This window comes from Eubalaena glacialis, chromosome 11 (genome assembly GCF_028564815.1).
Source record: "Eubalaena glacialis isolate mEubGla1 chromosome 11, mEubGla1.1.hap2.+ XY, whole genome shotgun sequence".
Classification (NCBI taxonomy): domain Eukaryota; kingdom Metazoa; phylum Chordata; class Mammalia; order Artiodactyla; family Balaenidae; genus Eubalaena; species Eubalaena glacialis.
In genome coordinates this window covers 5,152,502-5,175,421 of record NC_083726.1, presented here as the reverse complement: position 1 = coordinate 5,175,421, position 22,920 = coordinate 5,152,502, and the positions used below count along the sequence as shown (strand labels likewise).

General features: G+C 42.0%; 1 pseudogene; it reads right to left on the bottom strand.

The window, feature by feature from the left end:
* Positions 1–6,037: 6,037 nt before the first annotated feature.
* LOC133101423 (inactive Ufm1-specific protease 1-like) lies at positions 6,038–6,455 on the bottom strand (annotated as a pseudogene).
* Positions 6,456–22,920: the final 16,465 nt, after the last annotated feature.

Sequence of the window (22,920 nt, the reverse complement as noted above, 5' to 3'; positions counted from 1 at the left end):
TGTGAGTCACCCCACCGGTTTTTCTGCCCTCAGTGCCTGGATTGCACCTCCGAAGGTTACTGGATGCTGTGCATATGCGTGAAGTGTCTGCTGCATTTCCAGGTGTGGTTGACACTATACATCTTAAATTCTCAGATGCATTTAATATAAGGTGCGCCTTGATTTGAGAAATGATGAAACATAAACTTGAAGAAATATATAATTTATTTGTATTTTACCTATCTCAAACAGGATACAAAGTGGCATTGCATAAAATAGAGCTAAATAAAGATGAAAATAAATATTAAAATAAGAAAAACAGAGAATTTGGCTTCAGATCCAGATAATGCTATGATTCAGGCTGTGATGTGCTGGTCTCTGCTGCAAACACACAACAATAAACTATACAATAAAGTGTTGAGAGGATCTGGCTGGGCTCAGAAGCAATATAAACTTCACTGTGGTCCAGAAACACAAACTGCTAAGAATGGACAAAGCCATGGGCTTGCTGGACTCTGGATCCCAAGGCATAATGAGGAGACAAGGCTGGAAACAGAGCCAGGATTCCTATTTGAAATGAGGGGAGAGAGTGCTCACCTCTATGTCAAAGAGGAGTCTGAAAAATCTCTTCAACCATTTCATGGGGCAACACCTTCTGTGAAGGTGAGGCCCTAGGACAAGGGAGAACATCCAATATCATTAATCTCATGCCCCCTGGTTGACAAGTAGACCCCAGAGGGCCAGGAATTGTGAACCACCAATATAAAACATGTTTCTGTACTGCAGACCAGGCATCAATGGAGTGACCCCAAACTGCTAGACCAGGGGGAGAAGGGGCCCCAAGATGGAGGGGGGTTGAGTACACAAAGAGGGAAAGAAAGTGAAAGATACCCTTTTACCCAAAATTGAGCCTAAAAATCAAAACTCTGAAGCCCATGAAGACATCTAATGCTAAGAATAATGGCCACCAGAATCAATAATCATAATATGAATTAACTCCAGATGAAATTAAAATAATAGAACAGTCTGGAAAAAAAACTTTAAGTAAGCATATTTAGGATGCTCAATGAGACTAATGAAGGAATAACATTTGTGAAAAGAACAGACAATGGGGATGGGGGAAGCAGAAATGTAACAAGATAAGGTGGCTATGAAGTACCTTCTAAAAAGAAATATAGTCAATTTCCATTTCTGGGAAGATGGAGTAGTTTCATGCTTCCCTATTCTTTCAGCAAAGCACAACTGAAAACAACTAAAAAAAAAAAAAGACTCAAAAAGGTGGAGAAAAAAAGGCAGACTGGCTAGGTTGCTCAGGATCCAAGGAATGACACAGTGGTGGGTTCCTTGGGTATTCTTTTGTATCATATAGCTCAGATTTACAGCCAAAGAAGCTGGCAACCTGGAAGAGGCATACAAAAAAAACCTCCTCCAAAAAGCCTGCCCTCTCAAGCCAAAGAATGAGGAAAGAGATAGCCTACGAAGATGGAATACTTAGACAATAACCACTCTACTCCAGCCAAATGCTGCAGAAAAATCAGTGGCCCCGTCACCACTCATGCCAGCAAAGGCTAAGTAGGGGGCCTAGACTTCCACCCTTGCCAAGCTAAAATGAGGTTCCCCACCCCACCCCCTGCCAGGGATGGTATCAGAGAAATCAAAAAATTTCCCCAAATTTGATGACATACATTAATCTGCACATCCAAGAAGATCAACAAACTCTGAGTAGGATACACTCAAACACCTAGACACATCATCATCACACTCTTGAAAGTCAAAGACAAAGAGAAAATTTCAAAAGCAGCAAGAGAGAAGAAAGTGATCTATATAAGATGTCATCAATAAAATTAACAGCTTGTTTCTCGTCAGAAACCATGGGAGCCAGAAGGCAATGGGAAGATAGATTTAAAGTGCTGAAAGAAAAAAAAAGAAAAAGTGCTGAAAGAAAAAGACTATCAATGAAGAATTCTTTACCCAGCAAAACTCTCTTTCAAAAATGTAGGGAAAGTTAAGACATTTCCAGGTAAATAAAACTGGAGAGAATTCATCACTAGCAGACCGACCCTACAAAAAATAATAAAGAGAGGTCCTTCAGACTAAAACGAAAGGACATTAGGCAGTAACTGGAATTCATGTGAAAGATAAAGAGCCCCAGTAAAGGTACCAGCATAGGTAAATAAAAAAGACAGTATAAGTGTATTTTTGTTTGTAACTCTATTTTCTCCTGTATTATTTAAAAGACAACTGTGTAAAGCAGCAATTACAAATCTATACTAATGAGCATACAATACGTTTAAAATGTAGGCACTTCCCTGGTGGCGCAGTGGTTAAGAATCCACCTGCCAATGCAGGGGACACGGGTTCGAGCCCTGGTCCAGGAAGATACCACATGCCACGTAGCAACTAAGCCTGTGCACCACAACTACTGAGCCTGCGTGCCACAACTACCAAAGCTCACGTGCCTAGAGCCTGTGCTCCACAACGAGAGAAGCCACCGTAATGAGAAGCCCGCGCACTGCACTGAAGAGTAGCCCCCACTCGCTGCAACTAGAGGAAGCCCACACGCAGCAATGAAGACCCAACACAGCCAAAAATAAATAAAATAAAATAAATAAATAAATTTATTTTTAAAAATGTAATTTGCCTGACAATAATAGCACAAAGGGGGTAAGGAGGAGATGGAGCTATTTAGAAGTAAAGTTTCCTAAACAGTTGAAATTAAGTTGGTATTAATCCAAACTAGATTTTTATAAGTTAGGATGTTAATTGTAATCCTCAGGGCAACCCTTAAGAATATAGTTCAAGGGAGGGTGATGCAAGAGGGAAGAGATATGGGAACATATGTATATGTATAACTGATTCACTTTGTTATAAAGCAGAAACTAACACACCATTGTAAAGCAATTATACTCCAATAAAGATGTTAAAAAAAAAAAGAATATAGTTCAAAAAATATGTGAAAGAAATGACAAGGGAATTAAAATAGTACAGTAGCAAATATCTATTTTATATGAAAGAAGGGAGTAATGGAGGAATAGAGGAACAAAAAAAAATAGGACATATAGAAAACAAATAACAAAATGGCAGATGTAAATCCTACATTATCAATAATACATTAAATGTGAATGGATTAAACATTCCACTTGAAAGGTCGAGATTAGCAAAATGGATTTTTTAAATGACCCAATTTGATGCTATCCACAAGAGGCACACTTTAGATTCAAAGACACAAGTAAGTTGAATAAAAGAATGAAAAATGATATACCGTTCAAACTAACAAAAAGAGCACTGGAATGGCTACACTAATATCAGACAGAACAGACTTCAAGACAAAAATTGTTACTAGAGAATAAGGATATTTTGTAATGATAAAAGGATCTATTCATCAAGACAACAATTACGAACATATATGCACTTGACAACAGAGCCTTCAATTTCAATATTTATCTACAAATCTATAGTAATCAGGAATGTATGATCTGACATAGTTGAATGGAATAGAATTGAAAGACTAGAAATAAATCCTAACATTTAGTCAATTTATTTGAAAGAGGGTGCCAAAACAATTTAATGACCAAAGAATAGTCTTTTCTGAGACTGGATAGCCATAGCAAAGAATGAAGTTAGACCTCCTACCTCAAATCCTATACAAAAATTAACTCAAATGGATCAAAGACCTAAATGTAAGAGCTAAAACTATAAAACTCTTAGAGGAAAACCTAGGGATTTTCTTTGTGAGCTTAGATTGGACAACAGTTTCTTTGATATGACACCAAAGTACAAGTGACAAAAGAAAACAATAGGTACATTGAATTTCACCAAAATTTAAAACTTTTTGTTTCAAAGGACACTGGCAAAAAAGTGAAAAGATAACCCACAGAATGGGAGAAAATATTTGCAAATCATATATCTGATAAGGGTCTAATACCCAAAATATATAAAGAATTCTTACAGCTCAATAATAAGAAAGACAAATAACCCAAGTTTTTTAAATGGGCAAAGTATTTGAATAGACGTTTCTCTAAAGAAGATACACAAAGGGCCCATAAGCACATGAAAATAAACTAAACATCATTAGCCTTTAGGAGAATGCTAATCACAGCCATAATGAGATATCACTTCACATTCCCCAGTATTGCTATAATCTAAAAGAGAGACAATAACAAATGTTGGTGAAGATGCAGAAAAACTGGGACTCTTATACATTGCTGGTGGGAATGTAAAATGGTGCAGTTACTGTAAAACCGTTTAACAGTTTCTCAAAGAGCTAAACATAGAGTTTCTATACAACCCAGCAATTCCACTCCTAGGCATATGCCCAAGATAATTGAAAACACGTGTCTACCTGAACATTTGTACATGATTGTTCACAGAAGCATCACTCATAATAGAGAAAAAAGGAACCAACCTGCATGTTCATCAATTGATGAATGGATCAACAAAATGTGGTATCACAGTGCAATGGAATATTAATCAGCCAGAAAAAGGAGTGAAACACTCTTGCCCCTCAGTGCCATGGGGGACTGGTTACAGGACCCCCATGGATACCAAAATCTGTGGGTGCTCAAGTCCCTTATATAAAATGGCATAGTATTTGCATATAACCTATACACATCCTCCTATATACTTTAAATCATCTCTAGATTCTTATAACACCTATTACAATGTAAATGTTATATAAATAGTGATAAATACCGTGTAAACACTATCTAAATAGTTGCCATGCACAGACAATTCAAGTTTTGTTTTTTGGAACTTTCTGGAATTTTTTCAAATATTTTTGATCCACGGTTGGTTGAATCCACAAATGCAGAACCCACGAACACAGAGGGCTGACTGTACTGGTGTGTGCTACCACATGGATGAACCTTGAAGGCACTATGCTAAGTGGAAGAAGTGAGACACAAGGGCTACATATTGTATGATTTTATTTATATGAAATGTCCTCAGTAGGCAAACCCACAGAGACAGAAAGCAGGGTCCTGGTTTCCAGGTTCTGGGGAGAAGGAGGAAAGGGAGAGTGACTGCTGAAGGGGACGGCGTTTCTTTTCGGGGTGATGAAAATATTCCAGAGTTAGTGTTGATAGTTGCACAACATTGTGAATATACTAAAACCCACTAAATTGTATACTTTTTAAAAGGGAATTTTATAGTATGTGAATTATATCTTAAAAAAAAAATCAACTGCCATTCATGATCAAAAGTCACAGAAAAATGAGCACAGAGGGGAACTTCCTCAACTTGATAGGGAGTTTCTACAAAAACCCAAGAGCTAACTTTATACTTAATGGTCAAGACTGAGTGCTTTTCCCCCAAGAATGGGAACAAGGCCAGGATGTTCCCTCTCACTATTTTCATTCAACATATTGCTGGGAGTTCTAGCCGGAGCAATGAGGAAAGGAAAAAAGGAAATAAAAGACATTCAGATTGGAAAGGAAGAAATAAAACTGTCCTTACTTGCAGTTGGCCTGATTGTCTACATAGAAAATCCCAACGCATTTACCAAAAACAACAATAACAACTTCCTAGAACAATAAGTGAATTCAGCAAGGTCACAAGATACAGGTGAATATACAGAAATCAATTTATTTGTATATGCTAACAATGGACACAAGGTTAGCGAAATTTAAAATACAATACCATATACAATCACTCAAAAATACATAGATGTATATCTAACAAAATTTGTACAGGATTTGTATGCAGAAAACAACAAAACACTGATAAAATTAAATTTTATTAAATTAAATTTTAAATTTTAAAAGATTTAAATAGAGAAAGAGACGCACTGTGAAATAGTTTGGAAGAATCAACAGAATAAAGATGTCAATTCTCCCCAAATTGATATGCAGGTTTAATGCAGTGTCTATCAAAGCCCAAGCAAGATTTTTTTGGGGGCGGATGGGGGGGGTGGCGCTGGGCCTTGCCACTTTATTGACACCAAAGATCCCAGGCTCTGCTGGGACTTCCTGGGGGTCTGACATCAGGCAGCCTCTGCCTTTGAGATGGGGTAGCTCAACGGGTACAGCGCTAGAGCCGGCTCAGTTCTGGGTCCTTAGCCTCAGTCCAGGGGGGGCAGCTGCTTTTCCGAGTTACAGCTGGTCAAGCACAGGTTGTAGAAGGAGTTGGAGTCAAAGGCTGAGCTTACCTCTTGCCAGCCCACCCACCCAGCAGCCTGTAGTTCACTGGGGTTTTTCGGATCACCCCAGCAGTGAGGGTCCAATACCAGGACGTAGGCTTCCGTGCCTGGGCCCAGCAACGCCTTTGACTGGGCATCCGCATCCCCTCCAACCATTACAGTCCCCCCGGCCCCTGCCAAGTGGGAATAGAGCCTCTCCAGTTCCCCCTGAAGCCCTGCTCCACGGGGCACGTGACATGGGCGCCCTTGGAGGCCCCCCGAAGTGGTCAAGGCAGAGGCTGGCCTCTACACAGCCGATCCATCCCCGAGAGCCCCGGAGCCCGGGGGGCTTGTCGCCCATGTCCCCCAGGGCCGCCTGCACTGCAGCCCGTTCGAGTACGCCCGCCGGCCGGCCCTCTGGCCACGAGCACAGCGTTTGCAGAGTGCGGTAGACGCGGCCGGAGCCCGGGTCGTCCACGCCGTCGCAGCCGTAATGGTAGTAAATGTAATGTCCCGAGAGGAGCGCCAGGCGAGCGCGGCCGCGGCCGGGCGGGGCCAGGCCCAGGGGGACGTCCTTCAGCGGCTCCGGGGCGGTGGGCGCGAGCGGCGGTCGCCGGGCCGGGCAGATGCGTCCTCCAGGCGGCGCGGGGCGAACTCCAGGGAGAACTCCGGGCTCGAGCGCTTCCTCTCGGCCCCCGAGTCTTGGGCGAACTGCGGCAGGCGAACGGGCCCTGGGGTCGCTCTCGCCCGACCCCAGGCAGCAGCGCGGGGCGCGCCCCGCGGCGATGAGCCAAGATTTTTTGTAGATATACAGAAGATTATTCTAAAATATATATGGAAGGGCAAAGGAACTAGCTAAAGGAAATAGCTAAAACAATTTTGAAAAAGAATAATAAAGTGAGAGATATCAGTCTGCCTGATTCAAGACTTGTAATATAGCTACAGTAATTAAGACTGTATTATATTGGTGGAGGGATAGACATATAGATCAATGGAACAGAATAGAGAACCCAGAAATAGACCCATACAAATATGTCCAACTGATTTTTGACAAAGATGCAAAAGCAACCCAATGGAGGAAAGATAGCTTTTTCAACAAATGGTGTTGGAGTAATTGAACATTCATAGGTTTAAAAAAAAAAAACTTAATCTGTCTCACATCTTCTGCAAAAATTATCTCAAAATGGATCACAGACTTAAATGTAAAAATCTAAAACTATAAAACTTTAAATAGATAAAATCTTTGCAGTGTAGGGCTAGGCAAAGAAATCTTAGATTTGACACCAAAAGCATGATCCATAAAAGGAAAAATTGATAAATTGGACTCCATTACAACTTAAAACTTTTGCTCTGTGAAGAACTCTGTTAAGAGTATGAAAATACAAACCAGAGATTGGGAGAAAATGGCCTACAAAAGACTGGTATCCAAAACATAAAGAACTCTCAAAACTCAACAGTAAAACAACAAACAACCCAATTAGAAAATAGGCCAAATATGTGATGAAGAGACATTTCACCCAAGAGGCTATACAGATGGCATATAAACACATGAAAAAATGTTTACCATCATTAGTCATTAGGGAAATGAAAATTAAAACCATAAAGAGATACCATTACACACATAGGAGAATGGCTAAAATAAAAAATAGTAACAACACCAAATGTCAGTGAGGATGCAGATAACCTGGATACATTGCTGATGGGAATGCAAACCTGCCCAGCCACTCTGGAAAACAGTGTGACAATTTCTTTTCAAAACTAAGAGTGCAACAGCCATACAACCCAGCGATTGCACTGCAGACACTTATCCCAGAGAAATGAAAACGTCAGGAGGCACTGAGGTGGAAAGGAAGTGGGTGTGGCTATAAAAGGGCAACAGGAGGATCTTCTGTTTCTTGACTCTATCAAGGTCAATATCTTGGTTGTGATGGTGCACCATGAGTTTGTAAGATGTTACCATTGCGGGGAATGGAGTAAAGGGTACACAGTTCTCTCTGTATTGTTTGTTACACATGCATGTGAAGTGGGCTTTGCTAGGGAAGACATCACTGCGAGTGGAGCTGGGGGGATGTTTTCCATACCTTCAAGTGGAATATCCAGCTGGCTCTGGATGTGATCTTGGAGTTCTGGGGAAAGGTCCATTGGAAAGTTATTTATAGACAGATGGTGGTTAAGACCAGGAAGAGAGTGTAAACAAAAAGTAGCAAAGGGTTGAGAGCTGTGCAGTCCATGGTTTAGAGGTCTAGGAAATGAGGAGGACTTCCTGAAGAGTGGCCAGAAGGGAAGAAGGAAACCGTGGAACTCAGAAGCCAAGAATAGGCTTCAGGGAGGAGGAGGGGTGGCCACCATGTCAAAGTCTTCTCATGGGTATGGTCATCATTCAAACTGGGATGCTTTTGAGAGCTAAACAAGTTGATAAGATAATTAAACTAATGCATAAACTAATGCATAAACATTGTTTATGGCCCAACGAATTCGTTTATTATATTGTTCTATGGCCATGTCACTGATATTTTTCTGAAGAATGCTCTTTTTTTCAATATGGTCTTATTATTCTTTGTTTTGTCATAAAATCGCTTGCAGTCTTACTCAAAGTTGCATTCTGTGATGATAAATTTAAATCTGTTGATATTTTCCACCAACTCTTCTTTGTAGACTAGATTTTAATTGAGAAAGTCCTCTTCCTATGGGTACTAAGGTATCAGGTAAACTCAGAAAAACTTTAGTAAATGGAAGATATTCTCAATTCTATTTTTTAAAATAAATTTATTTATTTATTTGTTCGTTTGTTTACTTGTTTGTTTATTTATTTTTGGCTGTGTTGGGTCTTTGTTGCTGCTTGCGGGCTTTCTCTATTTGCGGTGAGCGGGGGCTACTCTTCATAGTGGTGTGCAGACTTCTCATTGCGGTGGCTTCTCTTGTTGCGGAGCACGGGCTCTAGGAGCGCGGGCTTCAGTAGTTGTGGCGCACGGGCTTCAGTAGTTGTGGCTCATGGGCTCTAGAGCTCAGGCTCAGTAGCCGTGGCGCACGGGCTTAGTTGCTCCGTGGCACATGGGATCTTCCCAGACCAGGGCTCGAACCCGTGTCTCCTGCATTGGCAGGCGGATTCTTAACCACTGTGCCACCAGGGAAGTCCCGCAATTCTATTTTTTAATTGAATGTATAAATATTCCAGCTCAAATAGCTCCATAGGTTGTCATTTTGACTCAATTTTGACAGAATAAGCTACCGTTCTATGACAAATATTTTCATAAGCCAAAACACGTTCCCTCAAATTTTGTTTATTATTCTTTTGAGTGTTTCATCAAATTTAAAGACTGCAAAATTGTAGGTCTTCTTGATTTCCTCCCATTCCAGTACAGAATATAAATTTATCCAATTGAAACTAGGAATCTCACCAAAAGATTCTTCCCACATGTTGAGATATTCCAAAAACAATTATGGAATGTGAAAATCAGAACTTGAACACATTGGAATGCTCAGCATTTAATTTCTTCAGCTCCTCCCTTGCTTTTGTAGAGATGAATTTCAATGTTTCCCTGTTGGCAAGGATTGTTTCTAATAATTACAATTCGCTAAAGTTTCAAAGCTCAAAATTCTTGACACCCATTTAATGAATAATTTGATTAAAGATCTCCAACAGATTCTGAACACAATGTAACAAAAAATTAGAAGACTCATTTACAGAAAGTTCAATCCCATTCTAAGGCACTAGGTTGATGTACAAAGTAGGTCTTCTAAGGCACCAACATTTCAAGGGTCTGATTAATGACTGCAGAAAACCCAGAAAGAAAACACCAGGAGCCTGAAGTCTGTTTTTGTATCCAATACTAACTTTGTCACAAAAATTTTTGTAGCCTAATTTCTCCAATGGTATGTGTGAAAATACTTCTCATTGTTGATGGATAAAATATCACAGATTATTTGGATGCAACTAAGAATAACATGTTCACTGCAACCAATCCCAAGTACATCCATGCTCCACTGGTTTTTTAGTTTAGTGAAAACACGGCTTTTTCTCAGGACACTGTTATAAATCATCTCTGTTATCAAACTCTCCTCATTTACCTGGATTGAGTGTGTTTTTTGTTTTCTACTTAGACCCAGGCTGATACTAATCCCTTCAGAAAACATCTTGGCATGTATCAGGAAAGGTGAAAATGGACGGAGCAAAAGTTCTGCCCCCAAAACTCATGCACAAGTGCTGTGGGAACCCTGTGTAAGACTGTTCGTAGCGGTGATGTTTATAACAGCAAAAGAACTGGAAATAACGCAAAAGCTCATCAACCGTAGGCTGGAAAAATAAAGTGGAATAATGTTTAGTAGTGAGTCTCAAATTTTACCGTACATCGGAATCTCCTGGGAGGGTTGACCCCACCCCCGGAGTTTCTGATTCATTCAATAGGTCTGGGATGGACCCAAGAATTTGCATTTCTAACAAGGCCTCTGGTGACACTGATGCAGCTGCTCTGGGGACCCACTTTGAGAAATGCTCCTGCAGAGCGCTGAAAATCAATGAGCTACTCCTACAAGGATGAATCTTCCAAACATCGTAATGAGTGAAAGAAGACACAACGAATGTGTATCATATAATCTCTTTATACAAAGTTCAAAACCAGGAAAGACTAAACTTTATTTCTTATGGGTACATACTAGGTGATAAGTGTGCTAAGAAAAATGAGACAATTACTACTACAAACTTCAGGATAATAATACCCCAAGGCAGGGAGAGGGTCCATCACGAGGAAGAGATAACGTGCCTAGTCTTCTAGATTACAGGCAACAGAGGGGTTCTCAAGCTGAGTAGTAATCACACAGACGTTTCCTTTCATAGTTATTTAATAAAGCACACACTTGTGTTTTGTGTGCTTTGTATGTGCATTGTATTTCTCAACACAAAGTTTTAAAAAAGAGAAGGGAACCTGGGCAGAGAGAAAATTGGAGGAGGGAGATTGGCTTAGAGACAGTGAGTATGGACACACCTCTTGCCATGAGTTTTATTGTGCAAGGGAAGGGGAGAGTGGGCAGTAGCCGGGGGAGGGAGAGACAGTGGGCTCAAGAACCACTTTATAAGATGGGAAAATAACATGATGTTTGTATGCTGATGTGACTAAGGAAAAATTGATGAAACAAGAGAAAGATGGTAGAATGGCCAGAATGAGGATGTGGAGTGGGGGAGGGACCTCAGTAGGAGAAGGATCTAGAGACAGTGGGGGAGGAGCTGGTCCACCAGGAGCACGGGAAGTTTTCCACAGTCACAGGAGAGAAGCAGAGGTGTGGGATGTGGGCAGGTGAGGTGGCAGGAGCTTATGGCATATCTCCTCTTGTTGCTTCTATTTTCCTGGTGAAAGAAGGAGTGTGTGAGCTTGCTCAGGTGACCAGAATAAGGTACCACATGATCGGATGGCTCAGACAACAGAAATTCATTGTGCTGGAGACTGCAAGTGTGAGATCCAGGTGTCTGCAGGGTTGGTTTCTTCCAAGGCCTCTCTCCTCAGCTTCTATAGATGGTTTCACTCAGCGCGTCTGTGTCCCAATCTCCTCTTCTCATAAGGACACCATTCATATTGGATGAGGGCCCATCCATATGACCTCATTTAACCTTAACACCTCTTTGAAGACACTGTCTCCAAATGCAGTCACATTCTGAGGTCCTAGGGGTTAGTATTTCAACACACAAATTTGGGAGGGGGACACACAATTCAGCCCCTAACAAGAAGAAAGGTCATTAGCTGAGAGGGATGAAGAGGTGAAGAGGAGGAGATGAAGATCTGAGGAAGAGAAACAAGTGCAGAACCGTGTTCTAGGACAGTCAGAGAATCACGGTCTGGGTGAGCGGAGGGTGGTTGCTCCACAGCATTAAGTCCCTTTGGAGGGTGGTGATCCCAATCAATTTCCCTTTCCTTTACATTCTCTCCTTTAACTTGTTCTCATCAGTTTTCATCTTTCTTCTTGTGGAGCTATGGCGAAGAGGGAGAAGGCAAATACCACAATTCCATCTGTGTGGGATAAAGAACAGGATTTTTTGAGGAATCTCTCAAGTCCAAGGCCGGTAAGAAAAGACTCACAGTGCCTGGTACTCTCGTAACCTCACAGGGGCTCTATCAGCCCTAAGCTGGGCTGCTGGACATGTCATGGATTACATTTTATGGGAGGCATGATCCCTGCCTGCTTCTCCATCTTTTTGTAGTCAGACGTGAGAAACCAGTATGGCTGCAGAGAATGCACTCTTGGGGCTTAGGCAGCAAGAAGCCCAGAGTAAACACTATCTATGCAGGGGATTGTCTTGGAATGCTAGCTGCTAGCCTTGGGGATCAAGTGAGGTGTTGGATTTGTGCTGCTGGAAGAAGGAGAGCCCCTGCTCACAGGAACATCTGTTGTAGATCACACGAATGTCCAGAGCCATTTGCTAGACAATCCTGTTTGTCCCTCCCCATAAGATAAGCATTTGAGGCTATAAATTTCCCTCTAAATACTACTTTAACTGCATCCCTCAAGTTTTGATATTTAGTATTTTGTCTTCATTCAATTATTTTATAAGTTTCATTATGGTTTAATCTTTGACCCATGAATTATGTGGAAGTGTATTTTTTATTTCCAAACCTAGATCTTTTCTAATTATCTAGAGATTATTTATTCAAACTTAAAGGCATTGTGATCAGAGAATGATCCAGTTCATGGTCCATTTTCATAAATGCCCAAGTGTGCTTGAAAAGAATTTGTATTCTACAGTTGTCTATACAGTTATACATATATGTCTACAGTCATATATACAATTATATATATATATATATGAAACTTTATATAATGTTTAGTGATTTTATTATTTAACTATTCTCTACTTTTCCTAAATTTTCATCTGCTTAATCTAACAATTGCTGAGAGAGGTATCTTAAAAGTTCCCAACATTGGTGAATTTATCTCTTTGTAATTTTGTCAATTGCTGTTTTATATGTTTAGTTGGTCTATTATTAAGTACATACAACATTTTAATTGTTATATATTCCTAGTTAATTGAACTGTTTATCATTATAAGTGGCACTTTTAATCTCCAGTAAAATGTTTTACATTAAAATCAATTGGTCTTGTATCGATACACCTATAAGCTTTCTTTTAGTGAGTGGTGTTCCATTTTTTTATGCCCTTATGTCTTAGGTATATCTATTGTTAATAGCACGTAGCTAGATTTTTTTTAAATCCAAGGACAATCTTTATCTTTTAACTGTAGAGTTTACAAGTTTACTTTATTTGTATCTATCGTAATTATAGTTCTATTTGGATTCATTTCTGTCAACACATTAGGTGCTTTCAAATTGTCCCACCAATTCTGCCTTTTTCTATCCTTCCTTGATTTCTTTTGGATTAAGTTCTTTTTCCTCTTTCCATTTTCTCCCTTTATTAATTTGGAAGTTATATTCCTATTTTTCTTCCTTCAGTCATTACTCTAGTAATTTTAATAAGGAATTCTGAGATTCATCGCAAGCTTTACTCTTTATTTTAAGCAACACAAGAACCTAAACCATTTTAACTGTGATCACTCCTTTTCTGATCTATATTATTAATGCATAATGTAAACTCATACAAAATTTACAACCCCATGAAGTGTTGTTTTTCTACATAATCAATTTTGCCCAAATATTCACCACTGTGAATATTGTTTCTTATGCATCTGGCCTTTCATTAAAAAGCACTTTCTTCTGCTTGAATTCTCTCTAATGAAGGCCCATGGGGGCAAATCCTTGCAGTTTTTTGAATATTTGAAGATGTCTTTATTTTATCTTCATTCTTAAACGGCATTTTTGCTGGAGAGATAGTTCATTTCTTCCTGCATGTTGAAGGTATTTTCCGCTGTCTTCAGACCATGATTTGTGCTAGTGAGAACGAGCCATTCTTCTCATTCTCCCCTGCTCCCTCCCTCTCTCTCCCCCTCCCTCCAGTTTTCCCACTTTGAGTGTGAATTTCTCTTATCTCTTCTGTTTGGAATTGATTGGGTTTCCTGATTTCAAGGATTGATCTCTCACATTAGTTCTGGAAATTTGTCAATAAACATCCCAAGTATTGCTCAGCCAGACACACTCACTACTCTTCTGGAACACAGCGACCAGGCTGTTATTCCTTCTCAGTCTGTGATCTCTGTACATTATCTATGTTTCTCAGTCTACTTCATATTTCTGTCACTTTGTCCCACTGCACTGTGTTCTGGATAATTTTTTCAGGTATACTTCAAGTTCATTAATTCTTTTTACTTTTCCCTGCTGTATTGAAGGCTGTGGCATATTTATTTCTATACACTATGCAAAAATCAATTGTACATAGATTAAAGATCTAAGAGTGAGTAGCAAAATTCTGAAACCTTTAGAAGAAAATGTAGAAGTACATCATTTTTACCATAGGGTTAGGAAGCATCCCCTAAACGAGACACTAAAACTCAAGCTGCAGGAAGGGGATTGATAAATTCAGTTCATCAAAATGATGAACTTCTTTGCACTCCTGCACATACACACACACACGCACGCACACATGCACACACAACATAAAATGAAGGCCAGCCAGAGTGAAGATGAGAAAAGATAATTGCATAAGTTATAACCAGGAAAGATTAGCATACAGAATGTATGGAGAATGCCCACCAATCAATAAGAAAAAGAAAATCATTCAACAGAAAAATGAGGAAAGATAGTGAAGAGGCAGTTCTTAGACGGAGAAACCCAAAGGCCAGCAAACAGATAAAGAAATGTTCAACCTCACTAGTGTCGATGAAAAATTAATCAGTTGATCTAAGAAAGAAATAGAAATGTTTATTTGAGCCAAATTGAGGATTATAACCCAGGAGCAGCATCCAGAAAGCACTGAGAACTGTTCTGCCCCTTAGAAGTTAAGACACAGGTAAGTTTTGTGAGACAGAAGGCTGAACGTTAAATGAAGTGTTATTTTTTTTTAATGAATCTTGATGATGATTTCAAGCACATATATATTGTTATTACTAAATTATACCACAAACATGTTGTACATTTTTTCAGAATATATTTGATGATAAAACTTTTAAGAAGTAATTAAGGTTGGAAACAGCATAACTTGTATATGTTTGTTTGTCCTGTAATGTGGCAATCTGAGTTTTGTTTTTGTTATTAATTTTTTTGGAGTATAATTGCTTTACAATGTTGTGTTAGTTTCTGCCGTACAGCAAAGTGAATCAGCTATACGTATACATATATATCCCCTCTTTATTGGATTTCCTTCCCATTTGGGATGGACATATATACACGACTGTGTGTAAAATAGATAACTAATGAGAACCTACTGTATAGCACAGGGAACTCTACTCAGTGCTCTGTGGTAACTTAAATGACATATTATTGACAGTTGACACGATCCAGATCTAAGCATCCTCATGGCCCCTTACAAGATCAAGATCAAGAAGGAATGTTATTTTTTTTATATAAATTTATTTATTTATTCCCTTCACCATCAGGGAAGCCCAGGAATGTTATCTTTTAAGGAGCTGTCTTGTTGATTCTGGGAGAATGTTGCTTTTCATGATTGAGCATATGTTTCTGCTGATGGGGAGGTTTGGTCGAAGCCTAATGCAGATACACAATGCACAGTGTGGGGAGAGAGGAGGCCAAAGGGCGGAGAAACTTTTTTTATGTTTAAATTGTTCTTGTCTTGCCCTAAAATATGAATTTTATTTCATACTAGCAATCAAGAAAATGGAAGTTAAATCCACAATGGATCGCCATATTTTTGTACCATCTCTATGTGTTCCTTTGTGGTCCTCTACTCAATGCTTTTGCTTTTATCTGTTTTATATAAACCTAGATTAAAGAATCGAGACTTGGACTTCCCTGGTGACGCAGTGGTTAAGAATCCGCCTGCCAATGCAGGGGACACGGGTTCGAGCCCTGGTCCGGGAAGATCCCACATGCCGCGGAGCAACTAAGCCCATGCACCTCAACTACTGAGCCTGCGCTCTAGAGCCCATGAGCCACAACTGCTGAACCTGAGTGCCACAACTACTGAAGCCTGAGTGCCTAGAACCCGTGCTCTGCAACAAGAGAAGCCCGCGCACCACAACGAAGAGTAGCCCCAGCTCACCACAACTAGAGAAAGCCCACGCGCAGCAGTGAAGGCCCAACACTGCCAGAAATAAATAAATAAATAAATAAAATTTATTAAAAAAAAAAGAATCAAGTCTTTGTACAATGATTCCTTCCCAAACACAGCAACACTTACCCCCTACGGGATTCCTGCTTCCACAAGACATGGATTCCTGCCTGATTTTTTTACATTTACCTTCAAATCTACAAATAGTACCCTTATGTTGTTATTGATTACTTAGATTTAGGGATTATCTATCAAGGTCCTATTATGGAAGATGATGATTCAGTTTCCTGTCGTGGCTGCAAACCCCACACAATCTTCTCTCTGTCTGTCTCTCTGTCTCCGTCTCTGTCTCTGTCTCACACACACACATACACACGCGCACACGCACACACACACACACACACACACAAGCTTCTTCTCTTCCTCCCGTTCCTACTGTGATTGTGGTTAGATCAATATGCTCACGTCCACTTTCCTTCTTGCTTCCCAGATCTTATTTCCATTGTTTCTTCTCCTTTTCTCTTTGTCCTCGTGTATTAATATCTCTTCAAAATCCACATTTTCTAAAGCCATGCTAGTGGGTTTGAAGAAGGAAGGTAAGAAATAGTGTGTGTTTCATAAACCACGTTCAGCATCTTAATTTCTATCCTAATGTCTTCATCTATTTTCATCTTGTTTACTGTAGGCACAATGTTTCTATCATCCTGAAACACGTACTCTTTCAAACGTTTCCAAAATGAGTGAATTCATCGTACAATCGGTGTCAAAGATCCGCCCCGCCCCCAGGCCTAGGGTGGGGCATAGGATGACCACTGTCCCACTTTCCCCAGGACTGAGGGGGTCCTGGGATGTGGGACTTTCCATTTTAAAACCCAATGAGTCCATCTCCCTGCTCAGAGGTGACCTGGTTGCAGAGGCCCGAGCTGTGACCTCAGCATGTCCTTGTCACCTAGTTCATCTGTGGACACTGGTATCACCACAAGCATTTCACTTTGAAACTAAATGTGCACACTTGATTTCTCTTTAATTTTTTTTTAATAAATGAAAGTAAAAACCTTCCGTTTCTTCTCTCCACACTCTAAAGGGAAACTCTGCTTCCGTCTGTGCTTCTCAATACTCTGACCTCCAAATGTGTGGGGTTTTTGCTCCACACCAAACAGTTCTCCAATTCTCTGCAGACACTGGCTAGGTGCCCTACAATTTAACCCAACTCTGACGCTCTCTACCCAGAGTTAGCACAGACCCCACAGGTTAAGGGCTCAGTCCCACAAGACTGCCCCCCCACCCCAAGATGTCCCAGGCTGTCACCTGTGCTTCTGACGGACTCACTATAAATTGGAGGTTCCCATGACTCCTTCCTCAGGTTTGAGAATTTGCTAGTGGGCTCACAGGACTCAGAAAGCAGTTTACTTACTAGATTGCTGGCGTGTGATAAAGGATACACTTTAGGAACAGCCGACGGCAGAGATGCAAAGGGCAAGGTGGGGATGAAGGGGCATGGAGCTCCCGTGCCCTCTCTGGGGGCACCATCCTCCCAACACCTCCATCCATTCAGCATCCTGGAAGCCCATACTTTAGGGATTCTTATGGAGGCTTCATCACATAGCCATGATTGATTAAATCATTAGCCATTGGTGATTAACCCAAGCTTCAATCCGTCTCCCCTTCCTGAGAGTCAAAGGCAGTGGAAAGAGGCTGAAAGTTCCAACCCTCTGACCACCAGCCCCCATTATTAGGGACTTTCCAAAAGTCACCTTATTAACATAAACTCAACTGTGGTCAAAAGGAGCTTCTTATGAATAATGAAAGACACTCTTTTCACTTTTAACACTCTTATCACTTAGGAAATACCAAGAGTTTTAGGAGCTCTGTGCTAGGAAGTGGTATGAAGACCAAATATATATTTCTTATTATAAATCACAACATTACACTAGGACAAGATGATGAAGCATTAAAAACAAAAGTTCCCTCCTAGTCGGTTCCTCCATGTTGCCTGGAAGAATCATGAATCATCCTTATAGAAATAAAGCCTGATGCAGAGTAGTCTGCATGGTCAGCTGCTCAATCACAAGTCAAGGCTGCACTTTGGTGGGTTTCTTTTGTGTCTTTTAATTTGAGACTTATATTTGAAACCATGTTGGTATTTGTATCAGTCAGCTATAGTCATAATAATGCTGCATAACAAACTGCTCCAAAACTCAATGGCTTAAACACCATTTTATTTTCTCTCCTGTGCCTGTGACTGGTGGGAGGTCAGCTGTCAATGACTGGGCTGGGTTTGACCCTAAGCTGCCGGTTGAATGCAGGTGTGCCCCTCATGTGTTCATTCAGGGGTGCAGGCTAAAGAGGCAGCAACTACCCAAGGGGAGGCTCTGCTCATGGGATGGCAGAATCTCCAAAGTAACACACTTCACAAGCACATTCAAGCCTTTGCTGCAGCACATCCACTAATATCCTTTTGACCAAAACAGTTCCACCGCTAAGCCTCAGGTCAAGGAGCAGAGACTTAGGATCACTCACTACAGAGCCAAAGCAAGTCACATGATCAGCTCAGCATCAATGAGGCAGAGAAGTATCCTCACCCACAGGGGTGGGGCAGGCAGTGAAGATTCTGGAACAGTAATCTAATCTATCTCAGCATCTTTATACTCACAGCCTGTCTCTCTTCATTGGCAAACCCATAGACCTGCAGGAACGCTTCAGTTTCAATTATTCAAGACAATGTTTGCCTCTGTCTTTGAGCTACTTCCCCTACTCGCCCCCCAAAAATGAATTTTGCCGTTACTTCTTAGAATATATTTTGTGTCACACCATCCCAAACACACCCTTCAAATTCTGTGAATTTATCCCTGAGCTGCAATAACAGACAAAAAGATTGAAAGTTAATTCTGTGTATAAGTCCCATTCTTCTTACACACCTGTCAACGCATTAAAGACAGAGGACACTGCCAAATCTCTCAGAAGAGATTCCAGGCGTTCCAAGGCTTGGAGAGGTTCTGGTGACCAATTCATTTCTCAAAAAGGAAGATCACTCAGGAGCCAAATATCCCTCTGTCGATAGCTTCCAGCTACCTTTCAGAAGAAGCTGTTTTAACTCCTAGTGATAAGTCATTCAATTACGGGGGAAAATGAAACTCTGCTCCCACTCCAAACCCTAGGAATCCTCGGTGCAGCACAGACTCAAACCAGCCATTCTGAAAGTGAGGAAGAGGTCAGATCAGAAACACAGGATTTGGGAAGCAACAGTGTGCTGTGATATGCCACCATGACAGCCAAGTGTGATTCAGAAGAAATTTTAGCCTCCAATTTTGATGGTGGTAAGGAGAAAGCAATTCAGAAATTGGGATAGGATGGTGTGGGTGGGGTATGAACTGGTCAGCGAGTTGTTTTTTTCAACTCTTTCATTTATAGTCGTGTTTGTGATTTTCCTGAAAAACTACTATAAAATCAATGGAGCACCTTATGCTTGGGGCCACCATAGGGACAAGGAACTAGAATTTGTGTGCCACCTCAAATCTTTTGGGGAAGAAGCCTGAGGGTAGATGGAGGGATGGACAGTTCCAGGTGCCCTGTGTGTCATCAGGAATGCCTGGTTAGGGTGGGTGGCCAGGAAGGTCTCTGGGGAGGAAATGTGCCAGCTAAGAGGGGCGTGGTAAGGAGTCAGCAACATGAAGAAAGGGCAAGAACATCTGGGCAGAGGAAGCAGGTGATGCAAACCAGGTAAGGAGGCTGGGCTTTATTAGAAGGGAAATGGGAAGCCTTTGGGGTTTTCAGCTAAGGCAGTGACGATGGGAACCCCTCGGACCAGGAGGCAGGCATTTCTCAGACGCAGGCACCAGCCCACCCTCGACATCCATGGACCGGCTCTCAGCTCACTACTCAATGAACTACTCAAAGTTCATTTATAATAAAAACCTCAAGTGCTTGATTTAGCCCCAGGGAATGTGGTTCTGTTTATACTTTTCTAGAATAGTGTGTGCAGAACACATAGGAGGCTGTCTTAGTTTGGGCTTTTCAGAAGCACACTGCACACTGGTTGAGGCCTGACTGGCAGATTCAGCCAGTGTGGACACAATGAGCCACTTTTTGAGTCAGACAGTTTATTACTGACAGAGGCGCCAAAGGGGCCAGCCCCCGGGTCCTTGTCCCACTCATCCAAAAGGACAGCTCCAAGAACCGAAAGGGACCGGTGACTAAGATGCAGCCATGGGATGGCCTGTTGTTGAGAAGCCCGATCAAGGCTGCAGCTAAGTGGGTTTATATTCCGTGGGAGCCGCTTTAGATCACATGTCCCAGTGATGCCTCAAGGCGGTGAGGGAGGTGGGGTATTTATACACCACCCCTCACCGGTCACTGGGTGAAGGCTGCTCCCTGTGGGCATGAATCTTTCAGCAGGTCCGATGGGGCCAGGAATACTGCAGACCAGATGAATGGCTTGGGTCTTTATTCTAATAGATTCATGACCTTGAGCAAGCCACTGACCGCCCTGGACCTCTGTTTCCACATCTGCAAAATGGACACAGCAGCATCTTCTGGTGCAAGAGACCGTTTTGCCCCAGACCCCTGCACAACCTCGGTCAGTCTCAGCCAGGCCACTGCTGGTGCCCAGCCCCTCAGGGCTCTCGCTGAAGCTGGGGTGGGGGGAACTCACCTGGTCTTCCCTCTGGGGAGCCTGCAAATGTAGGGGAGTCACCGCCCCTCAGGACAGTCCTCAGCCAATGGGCAGGGGCACTTCCTGTCGTCCAGGTGGGCAGCTCCCAAGTGCCCGCGGTGTCCCTCCTCGCCTGCCCTACTCTCCCCATGCCCCCCTTCCTGCTTCCTGAGAGCCAGCCTGCACCACACCTCGGCTTTCAAGGCAGCCCAAACAGAGCCACTTTCCTCACAGGCTTGTCGTGGGATTCGATGCATTAATACAGAAGAGTCTAGAGCAGGACCTGTGATGGAGAGCTTTCCCATGCAGAGGAGAGAGCAGATTCTCACTTAGAAACAGCCACTCAGGCAGGTGACTGGAAATGGCTTTGGGGGAATTCAGAGCACATTTGGCAGGATGCGGTCTGGATGGTCCAGCGGAGGGATGGGGCTCAGATCGGGGCAGCCGTGGAGATGCAGGGAGAGGGTCAGACTCCAGATACTGTGAAGAGGTAAAGTCTCCAAGATCTGGTGATGAATTAGGAAAAGAAGATGTGGGAAAGAGAAATGTCAAGTCTGACTTCCAGACTGAAGTGCTGAGTGGGGGTCGGTGTCAGTCTGGGGGTGGGAGGACCAGCCAAGACCAAATTCGGGAACCGCCACCCCCTGGTCCTGAGGCTGGGGCCCAGCTGTGATGCCCCAAGGGGGGACTCGAAGGAGGAAGGGGGAGCAGATCTCCCGCCCCAACAATTTGGGGAGCTGTTTTCTCTAGAACATCATCCCACTTTTTAAAAGCAACTAAAGCAAAGGCAATGCTATGAAAGTTAATAATAACGACTATTTCCTGTAAGTTTGAGAGATTAAATCATTCTAAGTTTCTATAAGGTGGCTATCGCCTTCTCGAGAATGGAGAGGTTGACTTGTACATTAGTTTTCTTTCCTGGTTCATTATTTCTACCGAATTAGAAAATCTCAACTCAGAAGGCTCTGACTATGGCAGGGAGCCCACGGTGACTCTTTCTAACGATTATGGAGGCTCAAGTCAAACGCGGCCAGAGAGATTGTTGTGGAGAGATTCCAGATATATTATATGCAGTGTAAATACAAACCTAATCTAAACCTCCCAGAAAATGAACTCCGCCACTTTGCCAGACCCCCAGACACTGGAAAGTGGGGCTTTTCAGTGCAGGAGGCAGCAGTGAGTGGACCCCTGACCCACTTGTTTCCTGCACTCAGGAAATATTCCGGAAATGTTTCACGTCCTTTTGCAGCTTGTGGATGTGATCTTTTAAATGTGTCCAATCCTCGATTCCTTTTTCCAACAGTTCTCAGGATGGCTGGTCTTTGTAAGGCATATGTGACTTTTCTGTCCTGAAATGACAGACCCAGAGTTGTGATGATGGTAAATAGATACTAAACAGAACTTCAAGGTACGCAAATGATCCACTTGACATCCTAGGAATGGCCTTTACTTGCTTTATCTGTGTCAAGAAGTAAAGTCTTATCTCTGTTCACATCTCAAAACTCCCATGAGAGAGTTTTAATTAATTCAGCAGAGTGAAAGACGCCAGCTCAGCATCTGTGCTTGGTCGCATTGATTATTTGTGATTTTTCCTCATACAGTGAGGCAGGACCAGGGCACAGTTGGACTGTTAACTCTTTGCAATAAATAAAAGGTAAGTGTATTGGCAACCTCTTCACTTAGCGACTTCCTTTCTTGCTGTTCAGAGCTGGTGCCAGGTCAGAACTGATTCTAATGTGCCTTTTCCAATCCACACCATGGCTACCAGAAAATAATATTAATTTAACTTCGTGAGAAGCCTCTTCTTCTGAAATGTGGGCCTACAGTCAAGGAGGAAAAATCCGGGACTTCCCTGACAGTCCAGTGGTTAGGACTCGGCACTTTCACTGCCATGGGCCAGGGTTCGATCCCTGGTCAGGGAACTAAGATCCCACAAGCTGCGCGGTGTGGCCAGAAAAAAAAAAAAGGAGGAAAAATCCACTTGTCGCTCACGTCTGGGCAGAGGCTGGCATGGCCGTAAGGGTGTGTGTGGACACAGCTGTCCTGGCGGGCATCTCTCCTTTACTAAGCA